The 20,237-nt window shown below is 42.6% G+C and overlaps 1 protein-coding gene across 3 annotated transcripts in view; it reads right to left on the reverse strand.

Moving 5' to 3' along the window:
• The window catches only part of LCLAT1 (lysocardiolipin acyltransferase 1), a 185,314-nt gene extending 171,658 nt beyond the window's left edge, over positions 1 to 13,656 (reverse strand). Inside the window, exon 1 of one of the 3 annotated variants that reach the window (XM_045447260.1) lies at positions 13,462 to 13,656. The gene's annotated coding sequence lies outside the window, so the exon portion shown is untranslated. Of the gene's footprint in view, positions 1 to 13,281; positions 13,413 to 13,461 lie in introns of those variants that run through there. The other 2 variants (XM_045447259.1, XM_045447261.1) reach the window with 2 other exon arrangements.
• Between the last annotated feature and the right edge of the window lie 6,581 nt (positions 13,657 to 20,237).

A 20,237-nucleotide genomic window follows, 5' to 3' on the forward strand; every position in this document is an offset into this window, starting at 1 on the left:
GACAACTTACGAAGTTGTAAAATAAATGAAAAAACAAAAGCTGCAGACCGCATAGGCTAAACCTACCAGAAAAGTGCTCTAGACATCACACGGTTTCCAACGAAGACCCCAGTAATCCTCTGGGTTACTGAAAGACTTTCACAGAATTTCCTTACATAGCTCTTAATCACTATGCACAATGCCTATTTCTCCTTTTAGAAAAGAATCCACAGCTTCAAGGTTTCCAACAACCTCTAGAAAAACGGAGTCCTCTCCAGAAAACTAATCTTCCACTAAGATAACGTTTTCTCTGTCACATACTAAGCCAGAAATTTATTCACTATGAATTTATAAATGTATATATACATACATATATGTATGTATGTATATATACACATATGCACATGCACACACACACACATACAAATACAGAAATAATCCACTAGATTGTCAAATTTCTTAAGAGATCTAGAACGAATGAAGGCATGGTTTTACTGAACAAAGACACAAGGAATTACTCTCTGGAGAAATAAAGACAGACTTAAACTATCACTTCCAAGTAAATGACCCAAAATTAACTTCTTCAGTGTCTTACTGGCCTATTTATGTATCTTAATTTCTATCCTATGTTTTCTTCCATAAAAAAAAAAAAAAACAATCCCAGTCCAACTTCCACCTATGGTAAAGTTGATTAGATATGCTGCCCCTACTGTTCCAGCTAATTGCAATTAAAAAACCCTGCACAAACAAAAGAAGACTCTGAAGGTGGAGAGAGAAAGGCACACCAGCTGGGAACCCGGGACCCATGGAACAACACAGTGGTGAATCTCCTGGGCTTTCCTTTTGGTTCATATACCATACAGACATGGAGTTGAAGAAGCCAGTTATCCAGAAACGCCAAAGGGGGTTAGGCAAAAAAAAGTCTCTTCTCTTTCAAAGGACCAAGAAAAGAACAGCACAACAAACTTTTAGATAACAACCACTGCACTCCAGCCAAAAACCACAGACAAAACTGTGGCCCACGCCATCCACTACAGCATTGGCCAAGTAGGGAGCTAACCTTTCACTCTCACCAGGCTGTAACATTACACCTCAACATGACTCCTTCCCTTAGCCAATCCTTTACCCCTGCAGGGGTGATATCAAAGGCCAGACTTCCCTGCCAGGTAGGTTTAAGACTCCCTTCCCCAGCCACACAGTGTCTATGGAAACTATCTGTAGAGCCTGGACTTTACTCCCGTGACAGTTACAAGGCACTCCTTCCCATCCCCATGTGGGCAGTATGCGGCAAGGCCTAGTAGAGAGGCAAGACTTTTACCACCTCCATAGTGTGGGTAGGAAAGCCACCCCTCCCAGCAAGGTCAGCGGAGGCCCATGGCAGGAAACAGTCAAGTTTGCAGAGTAGTATTCAGCGGAGGCCTAGAGGGAAACTGAAATACCCACCCCTGCCAGGCAGCAATGAGGAGCCCCACTCTGTGTGCAGGACAGACTACAACTCACCCAAAATGAAACAGGTAATTTGAAAAGCCCTGTAACCATTAGGAAAATTGAACTCATAATTAAAAACCACTGGAAAAAGAAATCTCCTGGCCCAGACTGTTTCATCAGAGAATTACACCAAATTTTTAAAAAGGAGTTAACACAATCACTTCCAGAAAATACAAGAATAGGGAGCACTTTCCAATTCCATTTATGAAGCTAGTATATTACTCCGATGCAAAAACCAGAGAAAAAATAGTACAAGAAAAATAAAACTACAGACCGATACATGAATAGAGGCACAAAAATACATAACAATGCATTAGCAAATAAAATTCAGCAGTACATAAAAAGTTGAATTTAATCAGAGATGCATGGTTAGTTCAATATTCAAGAATCGATCAGTGTAATCCACAATATTAACAAACTGAAAAAAAAATCCACATGACCACACTAATCTATACAGAAAAATTATCTGATAAAATTCAATGCCTGTTCATGAGATAAACTCTCAGAAAAAAACTGGAATAAAGGAGAATGTCCTCAACCGGGTAATGAGCATCTACAAAAACCCTCAGTAAACATTATTATACTTAATGATAGAAGACAAAATGCACAATCCCCATTACTGGGAATGAGGCAAGGATGTCCCCTCTCACCACTCTAGTTCACACTATACTGGAAATACTAGTCAATGCAAGGAGACAGGAAAAGGAAATAAAAGCTACACAGAAAAGAAGTAAAACTGTCTTTTATTTGCAGAGGACATGATGGTTTACACAGAAAATCCCAAGAAATCTCCAAAAACCTCCCAGAATAAGTGAGTTCAACAAAGTTGTAGATACAAGACATTTTTGTCTATTTTTTAATGTTTATTCCTTTATTTTGAGAGAGAGAGAGTGTGTGTGTGTGTGAGAGAGAGAGAGAGAGAGAGAGAGAATGCAGGTGCAAGCTGGTGAGGGACAGAGGGAGAAGGAGGGAGAGAACCCCAAGCAGGTTGCACACTGTCAACGCAGAGCCCGATGTGGGGCTCAAACACATGAACTGTGAAATCGTGACCTGAGCCAAAGTTGAGAGTAGGACACTTAACCGACTGAGCCACCCAGGTGTCCCCAAGATAAACATTTTAAAAAGCAACTGCATTTCAAGTGAAAAGGCAACCTACATGAGAAAATTTTTGTAACTTATCATATATGATAAGGGGTTTTGTATCTAGAATATATAAAGAACTAGTATCACTCAGTAATAAGAAAGCAAATAACCCAATTTCTTAAATGGGCAAGGGGCACCTGGGTGGCTCTGTTGGTTGAGCCTCTGAATTCATTCAGCTCAGGTCATGATCTCACTGTGTGTAAGTTAAAGCCCCACATGGGTCTCGCTGCTGACAGCACATAGTCTGCTTCGCATCCTCTGTTCCCCCTCTCTGCCCATCCCCCACTCACGCTTTCTCTCTCAAAAATAAACATTAAAAAAAATTTTTTTAACGGGCAAAGGATCGGAATAGACATTTTTCCAAAGAAAACATACAAACGACTAATAAGCACATGCAAAGATGTTGGACATCATTTGCCATCAGGGAAATGCAAATCAAAACACCTCACACCTCCTGGGATGTTATAATGTAACTTCTCTATAATGTCCCTATAATCAAAAAGACAGGTAATAAGAAGTGTGGGTGTGGATGTAGAGAAATGGGAACACTCACACACTGCCGAGGGATTGTAAAATGGTACAGCCTGGAGAACAGTCTGGCAGTTCCTCCAAAATTTAAATATATGTTTACCAGACGGCCCAGAAATTCAAGTTCTAGGTGAACACCAAAGAACAACTGAAACATACATGTACCCAAAAACTTGTACTTGAGTGTTCAAGGCATCATTATTCATAATAGCCAAGAAGTGTTCATCAACTGATCAACGGATAAATAAAATGTGTCCTATCCATGCCTTGGAACAGCTCATTATTCAGCCATAAGGAATGATGCACCGACACATGCTACAGCATGGACAAACCTTGAAAACATGTTGGGTGAAAGAAGCCAATCACAAAAGACCACATATTCTATGACTCCACTTACGTGAAATGTCCAGAATAGACAAATACACCAAGACAGAAAGCAGATTAGAGCGTGCTTCTAAGGGGAAAGTTTGGGGGTTAGGGAAGTGTCACTGCTCGTGAACAGAGGGCTTCTTTTTGAGGTGATGAAAATGTATTAAAATTAATTGTGGTAATGGTCGTACAACTCAGTGAATATATTAAAAATCACTACCAAATCCACAGCTGAGTTCTTTGCAGAAACTGAAAAGCTGATTCTAAATCATATGGATTTGTTGGGGAACCAGAATAGACAACACAAACTTGAAAAAGAAGAACAAAGTGAGAACTCATACTTCCTGATTTCAAAACTTACCACAAAGCAACCGTAATTAAGACAGTGTGGCACTAGCATAAGGACAGACATAGACAATGGGATGGAGAGTTCAGAGACAAACCCATTTGTCTATAAAACCACAATACGACCCTGCGACTGCATTCCTGGGCATTTATCCCAGTGAAATGAAAACTTAAGTCCACACAAAAACCTGTATGTGAACGTTCATAACAGCTTTATTTATAACAGCCAAAAACTAGAACTAACCCAAAATACCCTTCGATGGATATATCCACACCAAATGCTAATGATCTTAAGGAATACCAAGCAAGAAAAAGAACAAACCATTGATACAGGCAACAACATTGATGAACCTCCACGGAATTATGTTACGTAGAAAAAGACAATCCCCAAATGTTACACACTGTATAATTCCATTTATATAACATTCTTGCAATAGCAGAAATTACAGAAAGGAAGAACATATTAGTGGTTGCCAGAGAAGAGGGTGTGTGGCTATCCAAGTACCACATAAGGAATCCATATGGTGAAACTATTCTGTGTCTTGGCTGTATCGATGTCAATATTCTGGTTGCAAAATATTGTGCTACAATTTTGCAAGATGTTACCTTGGGGAAAACGTACATGGGTTCCTTTTGTATTACTTCTTACAACTGAAAGTAACTCTATAATTACCCCAAAATAAAAACTTAAAAGAAAGGCAGAGGAAGATCTGACCACATACAGAAGAAGAAAAGGCAATGTGACCACAGATGCAGGGAATGGAGTGATGTGGCCACAAACCAAGAAATGAAGGCAGTCACCAGAAACTAGAAGAGGCAAGGAACATATTTTCCCCTAGAGCCTCTGGAGGTGGCACAGTCCTCCCACACTTTGACATCAGCCAGTGAGTCTGATCTTGGACTTCTGGCCTCCAGAACTGTGAAAAAAAATTTTTTTGATGTACTAAGCCACCAAGTTTGTGGTATTTATTACAGCAACCACAAGAAACTAATATAAATACCCATCTCCTAGAAACATTATAAACAACGAACAAATATGTATGGAAAATGCCCTGACGAAGTCAGAAGCACAACTGCAAAAGAGAAAAACATACACAATGTTAGAGGGCTTAATTCAAAATAAGAATATTCATGCCCCTAATTTTTGAGAGTTAAATAAATCTGAGATAAAAAGAGAAATAAAAATAGCTTTGGGAATAATTATGTCCCATGTAGCCTGAGTTCCCTGAAGATTAGCCCACTCAATACACAAGAACTATTTATAACAGTGGCTCTAGCAATGATTCAGTCTTGATTAACTCTGACTTCTAAGGTATTTCTTCTCAGAAGGCAAGAGAAGGTAAATTGGGCTGGTTTCACTCCAACCCTAAATAAACTCAGCAAAATAAGGTTACTCTAGCACCCCCTAGACTACTCTACATTACTTCAATCCTGCTTCTACACTTCTCTCCCATTGTTACAGAGGACAAAGCAAATATAGTTCTTCTTTTAATTTAATCAATTGGTCTTAATTAACAGCCATGCAGAAAGTAAGTTTCTATTTGTAGTTATTCACATTAACAAGTATGTCAGTCCAGTAATTCACAAATTCTCCAGTTTGAATACTACATCATAAAATACCATTACGTACACACAGAAATAAAAACCCAGTAGTGTATGTTTACTGAATTTCACAATGATATAAAGGCACATGCAAGAGTATTAAGAGTGCCAGGGCACCCGGGTGGCTCAGTCAGTTAAGCATCTGACTCTCTATTTCAGTTCAGGTCGTGGTCTCACGTTCATGGATTTGAGCCCCACATTGGGCTCTGGCAGTGTGGAGCCTGCTTGGGAGTCCCTCTCTCCCCCTCTTCTGCCCCTCCTGCATGCTTCCTCTCGCTCACTCACACGCTCTCTCTCTCTCCCCCTAAAATAAAAAACTTTAAGGGGCGCCTGGGTGGCACAGTCGGTTAAGCATCCGACTTCAGCCAGGTCACGATCTCGCGGTCCGTGAGTTCGAGCCCCGCATTGGGCTCTGTGCTGGCAGCTCAGAGCCTGGAGCCTGCTTCCGATTCTGTGTCTCCCTCTCTCTGACCCTCCCCCGTTCATGCTCTATCTCTCTCTGTCCCAAAAATAAATAAACGTTGAAAAAAAAAATTTAAATTTAAAAAAACTTTAAAATATATTTTTTATATATTATATACATGTTAATGTATAAGTTTATAAATTTTTATATATATGAGATATATATATATATATATGAAGACTGCCAAAATAATCACAACACATGAAAGGGGAAAAGGGCAAAAGGATGTCTCATTTAAAAATCCACATTATAGGGGCACCTGGGTGACTAGGTTGGTTAACCGTCCAACTTTGGCTCAGGTCATGATCTCACAGTTCATGGGTTTGAGCCCTGCATCGGGCTCTCCGCTGACAGCTGGGAGCCTGGAGCCTGCTTCCAATTCTGTGTCTCCCTCTCTCTCTGCCCCTCCCCCATTTGTGCTCTGTGTGTCTCTCTCTCAAAAATAAACATTTAAAAAAATATATTAAAACTCCCACATTACAGAATCACCCTATGCAGCTAGTCAATTGTGTTCGCAAGGATATACAGGAACTTTGAGCATAACTTGTAATACAAAGCATACTCTTACTCAAATCATAATCTCTTACACTTAAAGCCACATAAGTATATTTACATAAAGTATATTTTAAATTTAAACTGGATTAAAACAGGCAAAACAGCAGACTCTGGAACTAGACTGCCTAGGTTCAAACCCATGTCATTTAACCTTTCTGGGCCTCAGTTGCCTCAACGGTAAAACGAAGACTATAATAGTATTTACAGGGGACACTGTGAGAATTAGAGGAATTACAAACTTAACAGCATTTTAGGACTGAACCCAATATGTAGTAAGCACTCAACAAATATTAGCTTTTACGATTATTATTAATAGCTACTAAAAGAGAGTGTCACCAAGACTGCCCATGGACCTCCTGTTTTACAGCTGCCATGCTTACCTTCATCACAGAAAACCCACAGGTGACAAGAAGTGACAAAAATCTCAGTGATCTCTGTACAGAAGGCACTGATTTATCCCCGCCCTCTAGACAGTAAATGCAAGGACAGGAATCGTGTCTTATTCAACTGTGTCCCCATCACCAAGTTCATGGTTAAGTGTCCAAAAATATTCCAGTTAAGTAAATAAACATTACTGTGTTCAAGCCACTCCACTTACCATCATTTTCCTCTGTAAGCCCACAGAGGCAGATTTTTATTTAAAGGCTATGCAATAAAAACACAATTCTAAGAAAGCACTTGTATTACAACAACAGGACAGCAGAAATAATGAGAGCCAAGACAAAGCTGCCTTCCCCAAGATACCAGAACATTCCTGTGGGGAAGAGTTACTATCTGAGCTAAAAACAATCCCCTTCTCTCCACACAAAGAAGGCTGTGAATGGCTGCAGTGCTCACTTCTCCTCCTCCTGGTTCTCTTATTCCTAACTTCTGTCATTTGCTTTGTGACACCTGTCCATACCAGGTCACCAGCTCCACGAGTTCTCCCAAGGGGATTAACTATACACTTATTTTAAAGCATAAAATGGAGGTGAGCGCTTATGTGACATGGAAAACTAGGGGTAGCTTAAGTCTTCCCTTTATTGTCCCCAGAGCAGCAACCTACTTCCAGTGAGGAAGTTAACGATTTCAGTTTTCAGAAACCTCAACTGTGAAAGTCTGCTAATAAAAGTGGCTAATCACCCCTGGTCAGTTTTCATTGATGGTGCCCCTCAGACATGCCTTCCATCTGCCTCTGGGGTTATCACAGTAGGATCCCCGTGTCCCCACTGCCAGACAGAGAGGACCAGGTAAAGACGTGATGGCTGAAAGTACACAAAGGCCTTTTTCGAACTTTCCCTCACTGCTACTGGGAGCTCACCACAGGCTTTTCTCAGCTCCAATACTTTATCCAAAACCTTGCAGCCAAAGGGATCACAGGAGTCCTCGCTATCCAAGAGCAATTAGCATAGAATGGAAAAAGCCACACAGTGATTTCTCTTAAACAGAGACATTTCACAATGATGAAAAAGAGAGACTGGATTAGAATTTTCACCTTCAAAAATGAAACGAAATACAAATCAACTTATTTGCATAATGTACCTTATATTAACCAAAATTTAGGTTACACTCACAACTATGCACTAATTCTCAGGACAAGGAATTAATAAGGGATTGGGACATAATCTTGTGGCTAAACTGTAAAACGGCATGATATGACAATCTTGATTTCACATTTGCCTTTTGCAAGACAATTATCACAAAAGAAAAATTCTAGATTTCATCATTTATTCCCCTGAAGCCTCTCATGCTCCTTTTAAATTCTTACAAAGCATCTCTCTTGTCATCATTCCTGCTGGTTTTCCTCATCAAGTTAATTAGCCTAACATGGCCAATTCTCACTAGCACCTCTTTAAAGGATAACAGAAAGTGCACAAATCTTAGGTGTGCAACTTGAGTTTTTACATATACATACACCCATGTAACTACTGCCCAACTCAACATACACAACATTTCCAATACCCCAAAAGGTTGCCGGAGGAACCACCGCTTCGACTTCTAGGACCGGGAAATAGCTGAACCTGTTTTGGGACTTCACTTAAATGAATCATATGGTATACAATCCTTTGTCTGGCTCCTTATGTCTACAAAATCCATTCATGTGGACGTGTGTATCAGCAGTTCATTCTTTAACTGCTTTTATAATGTTTCCTTTTATAAATATACCACAGTTGACTTGTCCATTCTACTGCTAATGTACGTTGGGTTTTACCTAATTTTTAGCAGCCACAAATAAAGGTTCTACAAACATCCTTTCACTTTTGTCTTGTTTTGTTTTTGTAGACATATAAATCCGTTCCTCTTGAATTCCAGCCATTCTAGAAGGTGTGCAGTAGCTCACTGCTTTAATTTCCATTTCTCTATTGACTAATAATGTTGAGCACCTCTTTTTTTTTTATGTTTTATTTATTTTTTGAGAGCAAGAGAGTGTGAATGGGTTAAGGGCAGAGAGAGAGGCGGACAGAGGATCCAAAACGGGTTCAGTGCGGACAGGCTGACAGCAGCCCAATGCAGGGCTTGAACTCACCAACGGTGAGATCGTGACCTAAGCCGAAGTCAGATGCTCAACCTGACTGAGCTACCCAGGCGCCCCTTGAGATCCTCTGAAGGTATGTATACAGACCTTCAGAAATCCTCTAGTAGAAAGAGCCTGTTCAAAATTTCTGTATATTTTTTAATTGACTTTTTCTTATTAATTGTATACACACACACACACACACACACACACACACACACACACATATTTTGGGTAGGAGTCCTTGGTCAGATATATGAATTGCAAATTTCTTCTTCCAGTCTGTACTTTGCCCCTAATTTTTTTTTTTAATGTTTATTTAAGTTTGAGGGAGAGGGAGGGAGAGAGAGCAGGGGAAGGGCAGGGGCAGGAGGACAGAGGATCTGAATTAGGCTCTGCACTGACAGCAGGGTGTAGGGCTCCGTCTCACGAACCATGAGATCATGACCTGGGCTGAAGTCAGACACTCAACAGGCTGAGCCACCCCGGCACTCCTGCCCTTCATTCTCTTAGTGGTGTAGAAGGAGAGAAGTTCTCATTTTAATTTAGTCTGAAGTCCAATTTATCAATCACTGTTACAGTCATTGCTTTCACAGTCCTTTCTAAGAATTTTACTCTAGTATTGCTAGAGTACTAGTTCTCTGACTTGTGCTTCTGGTCTGAACAGTTTTCAACCTTGCTCTGAATGCATGAAATCCTGCATCTCTGCAGGGTTTCCAACTTCACCTTGCAATCAATTTGGAACGCACTGTTCGATGCTAGACAACTCTAGGGTTATGAATGTTTGCATGGAGATCACTTTTACAACTAGAGAATTCATTTGTGATTACTTCCATATTATAATGGCCTTCTGCACAAATATATTAAAAACCTAATGTGGGGCGCCTGAGTGGCTCAGTCGGTTAAGCATCCGACTCGGCTCGGGTCATGATCTCACGGTTCGTGAGTTCGAACCCCACATTGGGCTCTGTGCTGACAGCTCAGGGCCTGGAGCCTGCTTCGGATTCTGTGTCTCCCTCTCTCTCTCTCTGCCCCTCCCCCGCTCGCAATCTCTCTCTCTCTCTCTCTCTCTCTCTCTCTCTTCCAAAAACAAATAAAACATAAAAAAATTTTTAAAATCTAATGTAAAAATAAATGAAAAATGTTATTCTAACAGTTTACCCCCAACACACTTACGAGGATTCTTCCCACTCCTTTTTCATGGCTTTGCTCCAGTGGATCCACCTTCACACTAGACCCTGCAGACTTTTATGATATGTAAGTTTTCTGTAGTCTATGAAACCAGAAGCCTAGAGGAAGTTATATGCCTGGTTCTGTTAAACTTTATTGACCCAACGACATCAAAGGGTTTACAATTCTCCTAAAACCCAGTAACAAAGAACTTTCTGCTCTACCCTTCACTAAATTAACAACGTCTCCAATCTGCAACCATATTGTTACCAAAACAACCAACACCTGTTTACTTGGTTATCAAGGGTTCCCTTCTCCCACCCCATTATTCTTCACACCCAGTCAATCTTCCATTCCGCCTTCAAAATGTGGTGGCAGACTCTGACCTCTGGTCTGCCAGGAAATGCCCTGCTTCGCTCCCTCACCACCTCTTGCTTGGAGTATGGAAACTGTCCTTAACTGGTCTCCTTACATTCTGAGTATCGCCCTGTCACCAAAATCATCTCTCCAGAACATAAACTTGATCATATTACTTACTTGACTAAGATTGTTTTACAGGCCCCACTGGGCACAGGATAAACTTACTCTCTCAGATGAGAATTCACAATCATTGCTGGGTTCTCCCTCAGCAACTTCTGCAAAACTCTGGTCTGACCCCTGGACACCAATGCACTCTCACTTGTCCTGACTCTCCACTGCTAACTCCTTTGGCTAGAAAACCTATCTCCTTTATCCTGCAGTCACTTCTCTTCCTATCTTAGCCACGGCCACCCCCAACAAAAGCAACTTGTATGTGTTTCCACAGCTCTCTGTACCCACAACTATATGAGTCCCTCTCCCACTGCATTAATTATTTACCTTATTCACTGGTCTACAAACTTTTGGACCTGAAATTTCTCCCTGTACTCCATTATGATAAGGTCAGGAATTCATCTTTACATGCCAAAGACTTGGCAGGGCAATTCCATAAAGGCTCAAAGAAAGAATGAATGTCCAAGTTACTTTTATTCCATATCCTTTTTTTCCTATAGAGACTAGAACACTTAATGCAAATACGTCAAAGCAATGAACCAACCTAACGTAAGCTTTCGTTCAAAAGTCACCCAGCAAATTATTCTTTTGGAGTTTAATAAAAACCAAATCTTCCTTAATTATTGATTTTTGCTTCCTGTTAGAAATTAGTCAATTCTTTGTTTTAAAATAATTTTTAAAATAAAGGGCACCAAAAGTAAGATGACTATACCACTTAACCAAAGTAACTGTAGTCATCACCATATAAATCACTGTTGGATGCTAACGGAATGAAACACAATTATTATTTATAAAATATAACCAAAACAATCACAAACAAAATTCATTGAAAAACGTGTTCCTATATATCTCCTTAACGCGTAACAAATCCGTACGATACCGGAAGACCATATGGCGGTTAAGAACAGAGTTGTTCCATTCGGTGCCTCAGTTTCCCCATTGGTATAACAAGATGAGAAAGTACTTCACAAAATTGCTAGGTGACTGAGTCAGCACAAATAAGGTTCTTGGCAGAGTAACCGCATAGTAATAAATGTCAACTGCTATCATTGAATACTTTTAACTTTCTTAACCCCTTTCATATATACATTGCCTTGTTTTGTTTTGTTTTCTTCACAATACAATGAGCTTGTTTGGACAAGAAATGCTTTGCCCGGTCCAGAGAGGAGACACTGACAAAGAGGTTATATGATTTCCCTAATGTATTTTAATTGGCAGAGTAGGAACTAGAAACCACACCTACCCCAGCCCCAGGCCAAACTGACCAAATCTCCAGGTAGCACTTTGGAAGAAAAAGTCTTTTAGGTTTTCCCCACTGTTTCCTCTTAGCGTTCAGCAACAGGCAGATGGGGGCAGATGAACTAACCCATTAGCTCAAATTAAAACGTAGGAGAAGCCTCACTTTCACAGTACCTGACACACAGTGGGCACTAAAAGACAGGAACTACTGGGGCTGAAACACAAAGTGCTACCGTGTTTCTCAATGACAGAACAAGGCAAAATCAAGCCTGCTATCAAAAAGAAAAGTCACTTGGGGCGCCTGGGTGGCGCAGTCGGTTAAGCGTCCGACTTCAGCCAGGTCACGATCTCGCGGTCCGTGAGTTCGAGCCCCGCATCAGGCTCTGGGCTGATGGCTCAGAGCCTGGAGCCTGTTTCCGATTCTGTGTCTCCCTCTCTCTCTGCCCCTCCCCCGTTCATGCTCTGTCTCTCTCTGTCCCAAAAATAAATAAATGTTGAAAAAAAAAAATTAAAAAAAAAAAAAAAAAAAGAAAAGTCACTTGATAATTACGCTCATCTATCACATCAAAGTAAAACGTGGCAAGAGAAACTTTTTTAAAAAAAAAAGAAAAAAACCTTTAAAAGTCGGACAATTTCCTTTTATTCTCAAAAATCAACAGTTGCAAAAAGGACTTTCATTAAGACACTTTTTGAAAACTCAACTAATTATATTCCATGACATGTCTTTGCCCAAGTAAGCGACTGACGTGTATAGACAGTATTTCATCTCTGAAAGCCCTTCACCATACTTGTTACTTCCCTGGGCTTAAACTGAATCCCAATACTCAGCCGCGTATACAGCCACGTGCATATGGAATACAGTTAATGAGCTTCAAAGGCAGATGCAATATTCTGAGGAACCCGCCAGAAGCAGGTAAGTACAAAGGAACCAAAAGGTCCCTGAGGCATCTCGAGTGCCCTACCATTATTTCTTCTCTTTAAGGAGCAGGTAAAAGTTAAAAACACCTCAAGGATCAGGCTTGACAGCAGCTCCTGGCTGGGGCCTACCTTTCCTTTCGTGGCACCGCCACTCGGGCACCTATGGGCAGGCATCTGGTGCCTGAAGGATATACACAGATCAGGGCTGGCACGTGGTGGCCACTTGGGACGTTTTGCACAGTGGCCGAAACAGGAGTATGTCCGGGGCGAGGCAGCTCCCAGACCCGCTCACATCTGGAACAGGAAGGTCTGGACGCTAATCTGGGCCGTCCAACGGGACACCTGGCCCTCCTCGCCCCGCAGCCGCCTCGCCCTCGCCTAGCCGGCCCGCGCGGTCCCAAAGCCCCCCGACGTGTCCCCAGGCTCCTGGAGTAGCTTCCCCCGCGCCTCCTCTCACCTGAGCCCGCGACGCCACCACCTGCGTCAGGACCCCAGTTCCTGGCCAAGTGACAGTTACCTGGGCCGCAGCCCGGGGAGAACCTCGGCTCCAGGGGAAGAGCCCGTGAGACTGCTCCCCCTCCGCCAACTCGGGAATCCCCCGGCCGCCGCCGCCATTTTACCGGCGCGCAACCCCCACCTGATAGTTCCAGCTTCCCACCTGTGACCAGCAGAGGAGGTCGAGCGTCGCCTTGGGGGCCGCGTGGGCGACCTGGAGAATCCGTGGGGGTCACAACCTCCGAACAGAACCCGCCGCTAATTCATCCCGAAGCGGGGAGGCGTCCGGCCCGTCGCCCTAGTAATGCGTCCCGGAAGGCTCCATCCTGATTGGCTGCGAGCTCCATGACGAGACGGCGTCCCCGGCTGCGTGGGAAGCCCGGGTTCCCAGCGCCCCGCCCCTACTCCCCTGCGGGGGCCACCCCGGGCGTCCGTAGTCGAGGGCTCCCTTAAAGGGGCCGCGCTCTCTTCCTCTTCTGGCCCTCCCGAAGAGGGGGGCGGTGTAAGGCCGAGGAACAATAGCAATAGGAAACCACGGAGGGCATTGTCCCAGGGAACCTCATCGTCCAGCCAACCCCTAGTTTCAGACTGGAAAATAGAAATCTGGGGAATTGAATTTACAAGCCTACTTTACTAGCTCGAGGTCCCGGGGCAAATCAGTGGTAGAACCAGTTCTAGAACTCCGGTTCCTGATGCGCAGAGCCAAGTTCTTCCTAGCAGGCGCAGCATTTCCCCCTTCCTAGAGAAACTTCTCCTCCGAGCGCCCACAGGCGTTACTAACCCTCGTAAAAGGTGCTCGTCGCTTTGCACTGTGGTGTATCCGCCCCCTGACCTACAGGATTCTAAAGATCCATAATGGTGGGACTGTGGTTAAACCCCTTCATTTCCCACACTATGCTTTCCTCCTGCTGGCCTTCAACAAAGACTCACAGAGTAAAAAATCTTAAAAAATAACAAATATAGCCACGCATCACACACAGCCACTCAGCAGTCATTCACGTATGTTTATGTATTTGTTTATTCAACACGTCACGGGATGGGGGGGGGGATGAATTGTCTAAGTACAAGGTTCATGTCCTCACAAAATTTATAGCGTAATAATAATGGACATATAGGTTTGGGATGCAGAGCTTCAATACAGCAAAATTATCCCCCAATTTCTTTGTGAATCAAAAGTTCCTGAGCTCCTTTCCTAAATCGGCTTCACAAACTCTCCAATTTTGTTCAGAAATACGGAAGTATTTAAGATGTGCTAAAACTGTAATAGAAAACGACCAGAAACAGCAGAGGTAAACACCAATACAAAAGCTAACTCTGCCAATTATCTCTATAACCTCAGGCCTCATTTTTAGCTTTAAAATAAGATTGCTAGAATAAAAGATCTCCATTTTTCGTGCAACTCTTACAAGTTTTTAAGTTTCTTGATGTCAGAGACCAGGGGAAAAACCCTGAAGGCACTACTGGGTTTTGAAAGCAGGGACTATGCAAATAGTTTATCTTTGCATCTCTGTAACTGCTAGAGCTGAGGAAGAGAACTCTGTGTATTTGAATACAACAGATGTTAAATAAAGATTAACTGACTTGAGTCTATCACCCTAGTGTCTTCTCTATTTCACCTTCTAGCCTTTGGCCTTTCTTGAGGGTGAAGGTGGGACCTAAAGGAAAGGACTGAAACTGGAATCTTGAGGGTATTCGCTCTTTTTTTACCCAAAATACTCCCAACACCCACCACATTTGTGAGTTTCCTACACCAGGCAACTCTCCAATTCTCTCTGGACACAACTGGGTATCCTCCACTGTAACTCAATTCACTACTAACTACTCAGAGTTAGCGCAGACCCCACAGGTTAACGGGTCAGTCGTACAAGGCTGCCCCCCACTTCAGACACCAATCAAAAGTTGGGGCCTCTGGTACCTCTGACCATCCAGCCATAAACTAGGAATTCCCACAACCCCGGTGCTCTAGTTCTAATTTGCTAGAACAGCTCACAGTACTTGCATTTACTGTTTATTGTCAAGGATACAAACTCAGGAACAGCCAAATGGAAGAGATGCACAGGACAAAGTATGGGTGGGTTGGAGGGGACACGAAGCTTCCATGCTCCTCTAAGCATGCCAGCCTCCCAGCACCTCAGTGTGGGTACCAACCCAGAAACTTTCAGAACCCATTAGTTAGGGTTTCTTAGTGGAGATTTCATTACATAGATGTGTTTGATTAAGTCATTGGTCATTGCTGATTAGCTCAACCTCCAGCCCCTCTCCCCCTCCCTGAAGGTAGGTCAATTAGCTTGAAAGTTCCATGATTGGTTCTCCTGGCAACCAGCCCCCATCCTCCAAGGGTCAATCATTAGCATAAACTCCTGTAGAAAGGAGCTTGTTATGAATGACAAAAGACCATCCTATCCCCAATCACTCAACAAAATACTATGGTATTAGAAACTCTGTGCTAGGAATGGGCACAAAGACCAACTATATATTTATTATAGCACAGTATTACAGAAGGTACAAGGAAAAAGACTTGAAGGAGAAATACAAGAAGTATGGCATTCAAGCACCCTGGCTCAGTCCCACTATGGACACTACAAGACTTGAGCCCAAACCATCTGTTTGTAATCTCGGAAAATTTGTGCTACTGTCATCCAGGAAATTAGGGCCCCGCCCCCTCCAATAAGTGAACTCCAACAGTGTACAAGCGACCTTCTGGACATTTCCTGTGGTGTTTATCTGCTGGAACTTTCCACACTGACCATTCTTGTACTGTGTGCTAAACTCACTGCTTAAACTTCATGAACTTATAGTTGGGCATCTCTGATCATAAACTTTACCAGTCAGGTAAATACCAAGGAAGAAAAGAGTTCAAACTGTATAGAAGACGCTTTTGTCCTACTTCAGGCTATCACCCCAGTAATAACTTATTGACTCTTGGTAAAGAAGGTCCTTTGCACCAGGAATGAGGTCCACTAGGCTAAAACCGTTCTTGAACCCCAGGCCCTGATGGAATTACAGTTCTCTTAGATTCTCCCCATAGAATTTTCCTAAAATGAATCCCATCACCAATCTTGCCCTAGTAAAAGAAGTTGTAAATAGTACAAAGAAAGCTCAAATGCCAGCTTCTTCCACTTACTAGTTATGTGGCCTTAGGTCACGCAATCCCTCTGACACTCAAGTGCCTTTATCTGTAAAATAGGGAGAATAATCTTTCCTTTTTGAGTTGTTGTAAAGGAAAGAGAGAACTCATCTGATAGCAAGCTCTTGTCTTGTACCTCACTTCTAAGTGTGGTTCCTCCAGTGCAGTGTTAAAGCCATCCATGGGGTTGGAAGCCAAACAAATCTTATAAATCCCACTTCTGACACTTAGTACACTGATAATTTGGTTAAGTCACTTAATTTCCTTGGGCCTGTTTCTTATCTGATAAACCTGGTTATTAGTGCCTATGTCATAGGATTGTTGAGCATATTCAAAGAAATAGCAACAACTACCTGCCATTTATTGAGTACTCTCAGTGTGCCAAGTGTGCCAGTGTGCCAAGTAGCATGTCAGCCCTTTTGATGAATGGGGTAGGATGAAACTCAGGATGGTTAAGCACCTTGCCCACGGGCTCACGGTGGGTTGGGGACAGAGTAAAGGATTTGAGTGTGTGTCTCTCTGACATTGATACTTTACTCCTAACCCTTCTGCCCAGCTATACTGAATTTCTTTGGGGATAATTAGCATATGATCCAAAGGTCCTCACAATTCATGCTGACCCCCTTAGGTCTTCACCCCAGTCTTTCAAGCTTGCTCCTTCCAGGCCACTTACCAGCCAGCTAAGCCATTTGCCACTGCCTTTGCCCATGTATATCCTCCTCTTGAGCTAATTCTCTCCCACACAAAATAAATGACTACACACACTGGCCTCAACTGTGCCCATTGGGAAGACTACTCTCACACTGAGTAGGTCTGCAGTGAAGTAGCAGTCCATTTTCCTCTTGCATCCACAGATCAAGCCTATCAACTTCATCACACTCAGGTTTTTCCTTCTCTACCATCTGGTTTAGGGAACTTCCATGGATTAAGGGAGAGGCATTGGTACAACCATAGTAGGAGAAATGGAGATCCAGGCCATCTCTTCATGCAGCTACTGTGTGTCTGCTGGGCCTGCTCAAATTCAATTTTGGATGTACCACTTCCATTTTAAAAGATTGCTGCTAGACCCACACTCAAGAGCTGGTAGATCTGATAGATCTCTTATTGCCCAGTTCATGATGGACAGTTTGAGTTGCATAATCACTTGTCCTGTGGTCAAATGCTCAGATTCCATCAGGGCTCAACAGCATTCCAGGAGATGCTTTCTAAATGTGCATGGCTCTCTCCTGCAGGTGGCACGGCCATGCCCCAGAACCCTAGGGGGCTGCACCATGATTCTCGTTTGGGGACTTGCCAGGGGCCCTGCATGGTCTTACCTCCACAACAGATACCTCTGGTTTCATGAGATGTGTCAGGTGGTATGACACAAGTGACAGGGCTGCTTATACCATGCATGGGCTAGACATTCTGCTGAGTCCTTTCTTGATCTGAGCCATACCTTCCACAATCTGAAGAGTTCCACCAAGGGTCATGCTTCTTTCTCAGTGGGAAAAAATACAAGGTGCAGTAAGTTGTCCTTGATTTTGGAGGAGGTCCTGACATGCCCTAGACCATTGGATCTCTTTACCACCCAAATAAGGTCTACGCTTTAGATAATTGTATCATGCCCAAGTTATTTTCTTTGTTTCTATATATGTTCTACACTGACATAAGATATTAACTTAAGGACAAGCTGGGTTGAAGGCATACAGAAATTTTAGTTCTCCCTTCGCATCTCTACCATAGGTCTAAAGTTATATCAAAAATTTTTTGGGGTGCCTGGGTGGCTCAGTTGGTTAAGCATCTGACTTCGGCTCAGGTCATGACCTCACGGTTCATGGGTTCAAGCCCCACATCGGGCTCTGTGCTGACAGCTCAGAGCCTGGAGCCTGTTTCAGATTCTGTGTCTCCCTCTCTCTCTGCCCCTCCCCCACTTGCACTCTGTCTCTCTCTGCCTCAAAAATAAATAAACATTTAAAAAATTTTATTTTTATAATAATAACTGTTATATAAATTTGTCATCAATGTAGCAGGCTTCTGAATTTTTCTGGGGTTTATCCACTTTCTGGAATTTATGTGTCTCATCAAGGCATACAAAATACTTGCATTTCTGCTCATCAGATCTAGCATGAAATTTCAATATGATAGACCAAATGTAGTAGTGTGTAGAATGGCCAGATGGTCCAGGTCTCTTTGGAATATATTGGGACAGAAAACAGGAAATGAACATAGCCCTAGAGCAAGACTCTAAAAGTGTAATATTGTCTGTCCCACATGAATGTTATTTTCCCCTGAATCTTTTGTTTATCATCTTCGTTGAGAGACAGGGAGCAGTTCCAGGGGCTTTGTTTGGCTTTTCTTGCTACAATAGCTCCTACTCTATGGGTTAACGCCCAATATGAGGGCTCTGTCAACTCCCGAGTATGTCCATTCCAAGTATACATTCAGAAATCAGGGAAATAATCACCAAGTTGGTAAGTGGACCTGGTGGACCCACTGTGAGACTGACCTGAGAGAACATTTATTATCTGACTCCAATATGCCCCTACTTTAACAGGGGGCCCATGATGGTGCTTTGGACTCCTGGGTATCCCCACCAACTTAGACCCTGGGTTCAACATCTCTCAAAAGTTCAGGCTATTCCTCTTTCCCCAGTGAATGGTTATCTGGGGAATAACCCTAAATCACTTTGGAGAAGGACTGAAGAAATGTGAATATACTTGCCATGCTGTTCCAGGTCCTTCCTCATGGACACCCAATCTCTCCTTCAGTCCATGTGTTGTAGGTCTGGGAATATGCTCAGTTCTTGAAATCAGACAAGAGATCATGGCTAGCCATTGAAGAGAGATTGACCTCAGCCTTCCACTCATCCTTTATTAATCTCTGCTGATTACATATTAAGCAATACCCTTCCTTGCTGCTCATCTACTTCTTGTCCCTAGAAATACTGTGGTCTCTTATTGAGCTCCATAGTTCAGGTCAGTCTCCCTGGCTGCCACAGTGGTCTCTGCTATTCTAGGATCTTGTTATCTCCATTGTACTAGGGGATCCTATTCTATAACAGCACTTTCCATCATCAGCCCTGGTCTACAGAATTCAAACACCACTGAGCTTCTCAGTGATGCTGGTGTCCCGATGGAGCATTTGCTATTTGACTTCAACCATAAGCATTTGTCCTTAATAGTCATCCAGGCCCTCCTGAAGAACAGAGTCAGCTGAAAGGGTTTCTGGTCTTATTTGGTCAAGGTATTTTAGCACACTTACTTCTAAAGCTTTTTGATTCCTATGTCCACATTCTGTCATGATAGTTCTGGCATGTCTACTTTATTTAATGTGGTCATTACTTTCCCCAGTTTCTAAGAATCACCCCAGCACTATATTAGAACTGGTTCCAAGAGTTTTTACCACAGTGTTAAATACTGTCATGGGAATGTGCCTTTTATTAGCAAATTTCCCTAAACCAGCATTTTTTTCTACTCCCTTAGTCCAATGCACTCATGATCCACACATGGTGAACTAGATCCTACAGCCACTGTGGCATATAATCTTTTCTCTCCTTTATAGCCCAAGAACCTCCCCTATCAGATCAGGGTGAGATTTGACCCATTTTGAGGAAGGGTGGCTCCTGTGTTCCAAACACACAGAGAGGCCCACTTCTGCAGGTATAGATGGTTCAGGGAATCTGAGGGAATCAAGTTGCATCTACTCAGATATCCCAACTCTAAGTCTCAAGGCTCCTTTTCCCTCCAGTTTTATTGAGATATAATCAACATATAATGTCTAAATTTAGGGTGTACAACATGATGATCTGA

The sequence above is a fragment of the Leopardus geoffroyi genome, chromosome A3, assembly GCF_018350155.1.
Source record: "Leopardus geoffroyi isolate Oge1 chromosome A3, O.geoffroyi_Oge1_pat1.0, whole genome shotgun sequence".
NCBI lineage: Eukaryota > Metazoa > Chordata > Mammalia > Carnivora > Felidae > Leopardus > Leopardus geoffroyi.